We start from the raw sequence: 9,245 nt of genomic DNA, 5'->3' as shown, positions 1-9,245 counted from the left end.
TGACTAATGTCATTACAAAGTAGAATTAGTGACGCAAAAATTAAGCCATTATATATAATTTTAGGTGAAAATTTATGATTTTTTAAAGTTAAGGAGGAAAAATTGAAAATGAAAAAACTGAAAAAGCCCGGGTCCTTAAGGGGTTAATCAAGATTATTATTATTATTTATGTATATATATTTTTTTCATTTTATATTTTATTTATCTTATTTTATTATATATATAACTTGCTTGTTAGCTGTTGCAAAACTACAACCCCAACCATATAGTGACAGTACCAGACTGTCAGGGCATGATGGGAGATGTTTAGGAAACTTTGTTTACTTTAGCGTTTGTCAACCAGTGTGCCTCCAGCTGTTGCCAAACTACAACTCCCAGCATGCCCGGACAGCCAAAGGCTGTCCGGGCATGCTGGGAGTTGTAGTTTCGCACCAGCTGGAGCTACCCTGGTTTACTACAGTTTGTACTACAGCGCACTGGCCCTAATGGGCGGAGTTCCGCTCCACACGGTCACATTCACAAGTCCCATGCTCGTGATTTAGCGTCACTATGACGTCACCGACGCACGTAACGCTTCAACAGAAGTATCGTCATCATTTCTATACCCAAACTACTTATCTCGGTATCCGCTCGCACAGCACGTTCAGCCCACTAAGTTGCGATTGACTTCAGCCCTTAGGCACTAGATGGCGCTGTCTGCACATTCATGCTGTAGTGTCCACGATGGACCTAACAATTTGGAAAACGGTCACCAGAGTTTTAAGCTCGAAACACCTGCCGTAAACCGCCGCCTGTAGCTGCGGCTTCTTGATTTACGTTGGTTGGACGGGTGAAACACTGGTGGGAAACTGAAAGCTCTCTGACTTGATTGCAGAAAAGCATTGCAGGAAGAATGCGCTTTCCAACACAACGTCTCTGTGGCGCAATCGGTTAGCGCGTTCGGCTGTTAACCGAAAGGTTGGTGGTTCGAGCCCACCCAGGGACGCTTAAGGCTTTTTTTTTTTCCTTTAGTTATTTATTTATTTTCTACTCAACTGTTGGTTAATTAAGTTTTTTTAGTGTGATTTATGACAATTTATAAGGTGCGATGTATGATTTTATAATGAAGCAATTATAATTTATAGTTTAATGACAGTGTAAGGCCTTACACTGTATATTGCCAGTCATCTGCCATGTATAGTTTAAAACTACAGTATAGACTTGATGAGGCTGGACAGGATGTATTTGAGATCTTTCCTTCTTCAACATTCCCTGGTGGTCTAGTGGTTAGGATTCGGCGCTCTCACCGCCGCGGCCCGGGTTCGATTCCCGGTCAGGGAAGAATGTTTTTTTGTTTTTTTTCCCTTCTTCTTCCAGTGTCTTCAAAATTATTTTAATAAGATCTTTTTAAATAAAATACAGCAGAAATGTTTTAAATACTAATGCTACCTGACATAATAAGGGCTTTGTGCAAGACATAGTACAGGGAAGTGGTAAGACAACTTTACATGTCCTGGCTGTTAACAATATTGGTGTTAATTTTATTTTGCCATCCACAGACCCATATGAGGGCTTGTTTTTTGCGCGACCATGTGTACTTTGTGATGACATCACTGATTTTACTATAAAATGTATTGTGAACCAAAAAAAAAGAATGCCGCAAATTTTAAAGGGTTTCGTTTTCACGCTGTACACTTTACGGTAAAAATGACGGGAAGGGTTAATGGTGGGCAACAGCGCATTTTTTGCTGCAGATTTGCTGCTACAGATTTTCTGCTACAGATTTTGCTGCTTGTTGTCTTCAACGGGTAGCAAAATCAGCGGCAGAAAATTTGCATAGGGCTCGTTCACACCGTATTTTTACGCTGCGGATCCGCTGACGACGGACACTTCAGTGCTGCCTCCAGATGTGCCTGCTCGGAGAGGCAATCCCCCGCTACGAGCAGACACACTGCTGCGATGTGCGAGTCACCGCACGCATGCGCGGTGCATGCACACACACCGCGGCCGCTCCCTGAACAAGGCCGAGAGCAGCTGCGATGTGTGCGAGTATACTGCGCATACGCGTGGCGATGCGCACATTGCAGTGTGTCTGCTCGTAGCGGTGGATTGCCGCTCCATGCAGGCACATCTGAGGCACACTGTAGGGGTCCATCGTCGGCAGATCCGCAGCGTAAATACGCTGTGGATACACCCGTGTGAACAAGCCCTTAGGGTCTATTCACATGTACAGTATCCTGCACATATTTGATGAGCAGGATTTGAAGCTGCAGATTTGAATGACTGAACACAGCTTCAAATCTAAAGCATTAAATATGCGCATAATACTGTATGTGTAAATAAACTCTTAGGTACATTCAGACGAGCGGATCCCTACAGGGTGCCTTAACAGGTGCCTGCTCGGAGCGGCACTTCACCCACATGAGCAGACACACTGCTGCGATGTGTGAGTCGCCGCACATGTGCAGCGGATTATGTACCATATTTTTCGCCCTATAGGACGCACCGGCATATAAGACGCACCCAATTTTAAAGGTGCAAAATCTAGAAAAAAAAAGATTCTGCACCCAACAGTGATCTTCAACCTGCGGACCTCCAGATGTTGCAAAACTACAACTCCCAGCATGCCCGGACAGCCGTTGGCTGTCCGGGCATGCTGGGAGTTGTAGTTTTGCAACATCTGGAGGTCCGCAGGATGAAGACCACTGGATAGGAGGTAATACTCATGTGTCCCCGCCGCTCCGGACCCGTCACTGCTGCCCTGGATGTCGCTCCATCGCTGTCACTGCTTCCCCGTGGTGGCCCGACGCTCCGGACGTCTTCTTCCCCGGGATCCATGCTCTTCGTCGCTGTCATCACGTCGCCGTCATCACGTCGCTACGCATGCCGCTCCTATTGGATGACGGGACGGCGTGCAAGACGATGTGATGGCGTCGAAGGAGAGCGCCGGCCATGCAGGGGATCCCGGCACGGAGCAGACACCGAGGAGGCAGGTAAGGTCCCTCCCGGTGTCCTGTAAGCTGTTCGGGACACCGCAATTTCACCGTGGCGGTCCCGAACAGCCCGACTGAGCAGCCGGGTTACTGTCACTTTCCCTTCAGACGCGGCAGTCAGCTTTGATCGCCGCGTCTGAAGGGTTAATACAGGGCATCACCGCAATCGGTGATGTCCTGTATTAGCCGCGGGTCCCGGCCGTTGATGGCCGCAGGGACCGACCCGATAGGTGTGTATTCGCCGTATAAGACGCACCAACTTTTCCCCCCCAGTTTTGGGGAAGAAAAAGTGCGTCTTATACGGCGAAAAATACGGTACATGTGAACATGTTCTTAAGCTTTCTTCAGTTTTTTTTTTATGCAAAAAAAAGTCATAGAAAACTGCCCTCATATTTGTTCTCCATGATGCAGTTTTTGTGGCAGTTTCCCCTAAATAGTGTGTTTTCGTACATTTTTTTTTACATCGTTTTTTTATTGTGTTGTGTTTTTTGTGGCATTTTTCTGGGGGTTTTTCATTAAAAGTCATGTGATTGATTCATCATCTAATTTAGGGATTTCTATTGAAAAAATGTAAGGGGCGTTTTTTTTCTATAGTTTTTTGCTTTGTTTTAGTTTTCTTTTTTTGTAACCTATTAAGGTCTATGGGAGGAAAAATGCCGCAAAATCTGAAAAAAATAAAATAAAATACCAGAGCCAGACCATTCTGCTGTTTCCCAAAAATGCCAGGGAAACAAATAAAATAAAAAAAGCCACAAATTTCCATATTGACTCCCAGTAAACATCTGGACACAGCGTTTTGGCCATCTAAAAAAAAACAATGCAACAATGATGTTTTTTAAATTATTTGTGTGCGTGTTTTTACAGAAACGTCTGAATCTACCCTAAAAGATACTGAACATAGCAGAGTGCCGAGATAAGTGTCTATGGTGACAAAACCCCTTTAAAGCGTTAGTGTAATCTGTAAAAACTTTTGACATGTCAGTGGCGCATTTTTCACTAGACCAGATGTGATCTAAACTTTTGACATGTGTGGATGACCATTAAAAAAGTTTTACAAATAACAGTAATGTTTTAAAGGGGTACTCCGGTGGAAAACTTTTTTTTTTTTTTTTAATGAACTGGTGCCAGAAAGTTAAAGGAGAACTCCAGAATATAAAAATTGTCTCCCATAGTGCCAGCAGTAAAAAAAAATAAAGATGTACATACCTTCCTCCGCTCCTCCAGGGCCTCCGGTAACCGGCTCCGGTCTCTGCCGCGATCCTCTTCCTGGTTGCCGGTGGTAGGATGAATCATACTGTGCTCAGCCAATCACCGGCTGCAGTGAAGTCCCGACTCGTCCGGTGATAGGCTGAGCGGCAGTGTGAGAATGCTTCAAGACACACAATTCTTCACTACACCAGCACCTGCTGCCGGGGCCGAAAACGTCACACTGCCGCTCAGCCTATCGCCGGCCGAGTCGGGACTTCACTGCGGCCAGTGATTGGCTGAGCGCAGTATGATTCACCGACCACCGGCATCCAGGAAGAGGATTGCGGCGGAGACCAGAGCCGGTTACCGGAGGTCTCAGGGGAGCGGAGGAAGGTATGTACATCTTTATTTTTTTACTGGCGGCAGTATGGGGGACAATTTTTATATTTTGGAGTTCTCCTTTAAACAGATTTGTAAATTGCTTCTATTAAAAAATCTTTACCTTTCCAGTACTTATTAGCAGCTATTTACAACTTTTTTGTCTTGTCCACAGTGCTCTCTGCTGACACCTCTGTCCATGTCAGGAACTGTCCAGAGCAGCACAGGTTTGCTATGGGGTTTTTCTCCTGCTCTGGACTGTTCCTGATATGGGCATCAGGTGTCAGCAGAGAGCACTGTGGATAAGACAAAAAAAGAAATTCAAAAAGAATAGAATTTCCTCTGTAGCATACAGCTGCTAATAAGTACTGGAAGGGTAAATTTTTTTTTTTTTTTTTTATAGAAGTCATTTACAAATCTGTTTAACTTTCTGGCACCAGTTGATTTATATATATATATATATATATATATATATATATATATATATATATAAATGTTTTCCACTGGAATACCCCTTTTAAAGCATTGTGCTAGGTATGAATCCTGCTGGCTGATTTTCATTTTTAATACATAAATAAGTCTGCTGCAAAAGTAAAAAATACTCATTTGATCCTCTGCCACTGCCTTTTTGACGGTGCCTGGTCCCTCATGTTCTTGGGTCCTTCCTGTGGCATCCCCTTTAGCAGATCACTGGCTGTGGAGGGCATTTCATATTGGGTAATCACTTAGTGTCAGCTTGTGACCCTATTTAGTGTAAGGGTATGTTCGAACGGAATTTCGTGCTGTGAACATAAACATCAGTGTGAATGGGTTTCCGCGAGACCCGTTCAGACTGCGGAATTTCAGCATCGGACAATTCCGCTGCTGAAATTGTTCTGCGCAAAGAAAGAACATGTTCATTCTTTGCCTGGAAGTCCGCGAGCACTGCATAGCTGTCAATGGTGACGGCGCAGTGCTACGCGGTCCTACCGCCGAAGTATTGCGGCAGCGGCCGCCAGAATGGAATCTCCGCTCACGGAATTCTGCAAGCTGAGATTCCATTCATAATCTGTAGTGTGAACATACCCTAACTGGGTTAGGGCCTGCATTACCTGCGTAGAGGAAGAGGGGCACAGTAGCCCATAGCAACTAATCAGATAGCTTTTTTTCATTTTTCTGAGGCCTTGTATGAATCAAAGAAACTATCTGATTGGTTGTTAGGGGCAATTGCAGCACTCTTCCCCTACACACGTTTTGATAAATCTCCCCAAAAGATTGGTGAAGGGGAAAAATGAGGCAAAATAATCTCTATTCCTACAGACAAAATAAGTCTCTAACGTTCAGATTAGAGATGAGCGAACTTACAGTAAATTTGATTAGTCACAAACTTCTCGGCTCGGCAGTTGATGACTTTTCCTGCATAAATTAGTTCAGCCTTCAGGTGCTCCCGTGGGCTGGAAAAGGTGGATACATTCCTAGAAAAGGTATCCACCTTTTCTAGGACTGTATCCACCTTTTCCAGCCCACCGGAGCACCTGAAAGCTGAACTAATTTATGCAGGAAAAGTCATCAACTGCCGAGCCGAGAAGTTCGTGACGAATCGAATTTACTGTAAGTTCGCTCATCTCTAGTTCAGATGTTTTTTCAGTGCTTTTTTTGTTTGTTTGCTTGTTTCTAAGGCCATTATTCAATTTCCAAACCAGACATTTTGTTTTGGAAGGTAAATGGCCCATAAAATTTGTCAACCTAAGGCTATGTTCAAACATATGTCAAGTCACATGGGGGGGGGGGGGGTTATGTATTAAAACCTGTCCAGAGGAAAAGTTGCCCAGTTGCCAATAGCAACCAATCAGCTTGTTTCTTTCATTTTTAACAAGGCCTCTGCAAAATGAAAGAAACGATCTGATTGGTTGCTATGGGCAACTGGGCAAATTTTCCTCTGCACAGGTTGTGATAAATCTCTCCCCCATGTAGTTTCATTTTACACCCATAATTATTACAGATCGGAAGATTAATGGAAAAAAAGGTTCAAAGATTTAAAAAAATGCCAGCAAAAAAAATAAATAAATAAATAAATAAATATACATATATATATATATATATATATATATATATATATATATATATATATATATATATAAATAAAAAGAATACCCCTTTAGTATTTGAATGTAAATCAGGTCATAGAAACAATAATACACTGAATCCCAATGCTCTCATCTTTATTTCACTTCCTTACAACTGAAATGTCTAAGTCTTCTTCTATTAAATACCTAAAGCAATGCTTCCCAACCAGAGTGCCTCCAGCTGTTGCAAAACTACAACTCCCAGAATGCCCGGACAGCCGTTGGCTGTCCGGGCATGCTGGGAGTTGTAGTTTTGCAACAGCTGGAGGCACCCTGGTTGGGAAGCACGGACTTAAAGTTTGAAGCATAAAATGCATAGTGAACAAGACCAAGATATACGGTAACTCCTGAGTAGATCTCCAGAACATAATTGCGCTTGAGAATATTTGGTCTTTTCTATGGCGGGCCAGATTTGGTTTTACCAGAGACTTCTGTTGCCATCCAGTTTGTGCGTCCTCTGATGGACAATAAGAGATGCCTTGTATTCAAACGTCTTCCCGCAGTCAGGACATGTGTGCGTTTTATCAGCCTTATGGACCGTCTGATGTGTAGTCAGAGTAGTCAGACTGTGACCATCAGAGAAGCGTTCGCCGCAGTATTTGCATCGGTGAGGCTTCTCTCCTGTGTGAGGCTGGGTCCACACCACGTTTTTGCTATACAGTTCCCGTATCAGGTTTTCGATGAAAAACGGATTCCTCAAAACCGGACCAAACTGTATCAAAACGTGTGTACAAATTTTTATCCATATACGGTTTTAAAAAATGATGTCCGGTTGCATCCGTTTTTAACCCCTTAAGGACCAAGGACGTACCGGTACGTCCTTGGTCCTGCTCTTATGATATAACGCGGGGTTACACAGTAACCCCGCGTCATATCATGGCGGGCCCGGCGTCATAGTGAAGCCGGGACCCGCCTCTAATAGCGCGCAGCGCCGATCGCGGCGCCGCGCGCTATTAACCCTTTAGCCGCGCGCTCAAAGCTGAGCCGCGCGGCTAAAAGTGAAAGTGAAAGTTCCCGGCTAGCTCAGTCGGGCTGTTCGGGATAGCCGCGGCTAATCGCGGCATCCCGAACAGCTGACAGGACAGCGGGAGGGCCCCTTCCTGCCTCCTCGCTGTCCGATCGCCGAATGACTGCTCAGTGCCTGAGATCCAGGCATGAGCAGTCATCCGGCAGAATCGTTGATCACTGGTTTCTTATGAGAAACCAGTGATCAACATAGAAGATCAGTGTGTGCAGTGTTATAGGTCCCTATGGGACCTATAACACTGCAAAAAAAAAGTGAAAAAAAAAAGTGAATAAAGATCATTTAACTCCTCCCCTATTAAAAGTTTGAATCACCCCCCTTTTCCAATAAAAAAAAAACACAGTGTAAATAAAAATAAAAATAAACATATGTGGTATCACCGCGTGCGGAAATGTCCGAATTATAAAAATATATCATTAATTAAACCGCTCGGTCAATGGCGTGCGCGCAAAAAAATTCCAAAGTCCAAAATAGTGCATTTTTGGTCACTTTTTATATCATTTAAAAATGAATAAAAAGTGATCAATAAGTCCTATCAATGCAAAAATGGTACCGTTAAAAACTTCAGATCACGGCGCAAAAAATGAGCGCTCATACCGCCCCATACACGGAAAAATAAAAAAGTTATAGGGGTCAGAAGATGACAATTTTAAACGTATTAATTTTCCTGCATGTAGTTATGATTTTTTCCAGAAGTCCGACAAAATCAAACCTATATAAGTAGGGTATCATTTTAATCGTATGGACCTACAGAATACATATCAGGTGTCATTTTTACCGAAAAATGTACTACGTAGAAACGGAAGCCCCCAAAAGTTACAAAACAGCGTTTTTTTTTTCAATTTTGTCGCACAATTATTTTTTTTCCCGCTTCACTATAGATTTTTGGGCAAAATGACTGACGTCATTACAAAGTAGAATTGGTGGCGCAAAAAATAAGCCATCATATGGATTTTTAGGTGTAAATTTGAAAGAGTTATGATTTTTTAAAGGCAAGGAGAAAAAACGAAAATGCAAAAACGGAAAAACCTCCGGTCCTTAAGGGGTTAAGAAAAAAAAAAGTATACGTTTTTAACTTTTCACTCCATTATAAATAAAGTTTTACCTGTTTGATTGAAATTCCAAGAAAAAAAACTGTGCAAAGTCAAAAACCCAGATGGTGAAAACCAGATGGAACCGTACGCAGATACGCTTCTGTACGGTTCCCATTGATTCCCATGTTAAATTTTAATACGTTTTTTCACCCGGACCAAACACCGTGGTAGGCTACCGTTTTGGGTACGGGAAAAAAACTGACAAAACCGTACATGATGCAAAACGGACACAACCTGATGCATAGTTTGGCAATACGGTTTTCAATGGAGAGTCAATGCATATGGTTTTCAATACGGTTCTGTACGGTTTTCAAATTGAAAAGGTATACGGGAACTGTACTGCAAAAACGTGGTGTGAACCCAGCGTGAGTCCGTTCATGAGTTACAAGGCCAGATCTGTACGTAAAGCGTACCCCGCACTTAAAGGGGACCTCTCATCCAAAAAACTTTTGATATATTATAGATTAATGTATGCAGAATAACT

At 43.1% G+C, this 9,245-nt stretch overlaps 2 non-coding genes across 2 annotated transcripts; both read left to right on the top strand.

Annotated features, from left to right (window-relative positions):
• The first annotated feature begins 911 nt into the window (after positions 1 to 911).
• On the top strand, positions 912 to 985 carry TRNAN-GUU (transfer RNA asparagine (anticodon GUU)). The gene has a single exon. It is a non-coding gene; the product is annotated as a tRNA-Asn (tRNA).
• A 263-nt stretch (positions 986 to 1,248) lies between these two features.
• TRNAE-CUC (transfer RNA glutamic acid (anticodon CUC)) lies at positions 1,249 to 1,320 on the top strand. The gene has a single exon. It is a non-coding gene; the product is annotated as a tRNA-Glu (tRNA).
• Positions 1,321 to 9,245: the final 7,925 nt, after the last annotated feature.

Source organism: Hyla sarda, chromosome 9 (assembly GCF_029499605.1).
Source record: "Hyla sarda isolate aHylSar1 chromosome 9, aHylSar1.hap1, whole genome shotgun sequence".
Classification (NCBI taxonomy): Eukaryota; Metazoa; Chordata; class Amphibia; order Anura; family Hylidae; genus Hyla; species Hyla sarda.
Note: the sequence above shows the minus strand (reverse complement) of the source record. Positions and strands in the feature narration are given on the sequence as shown.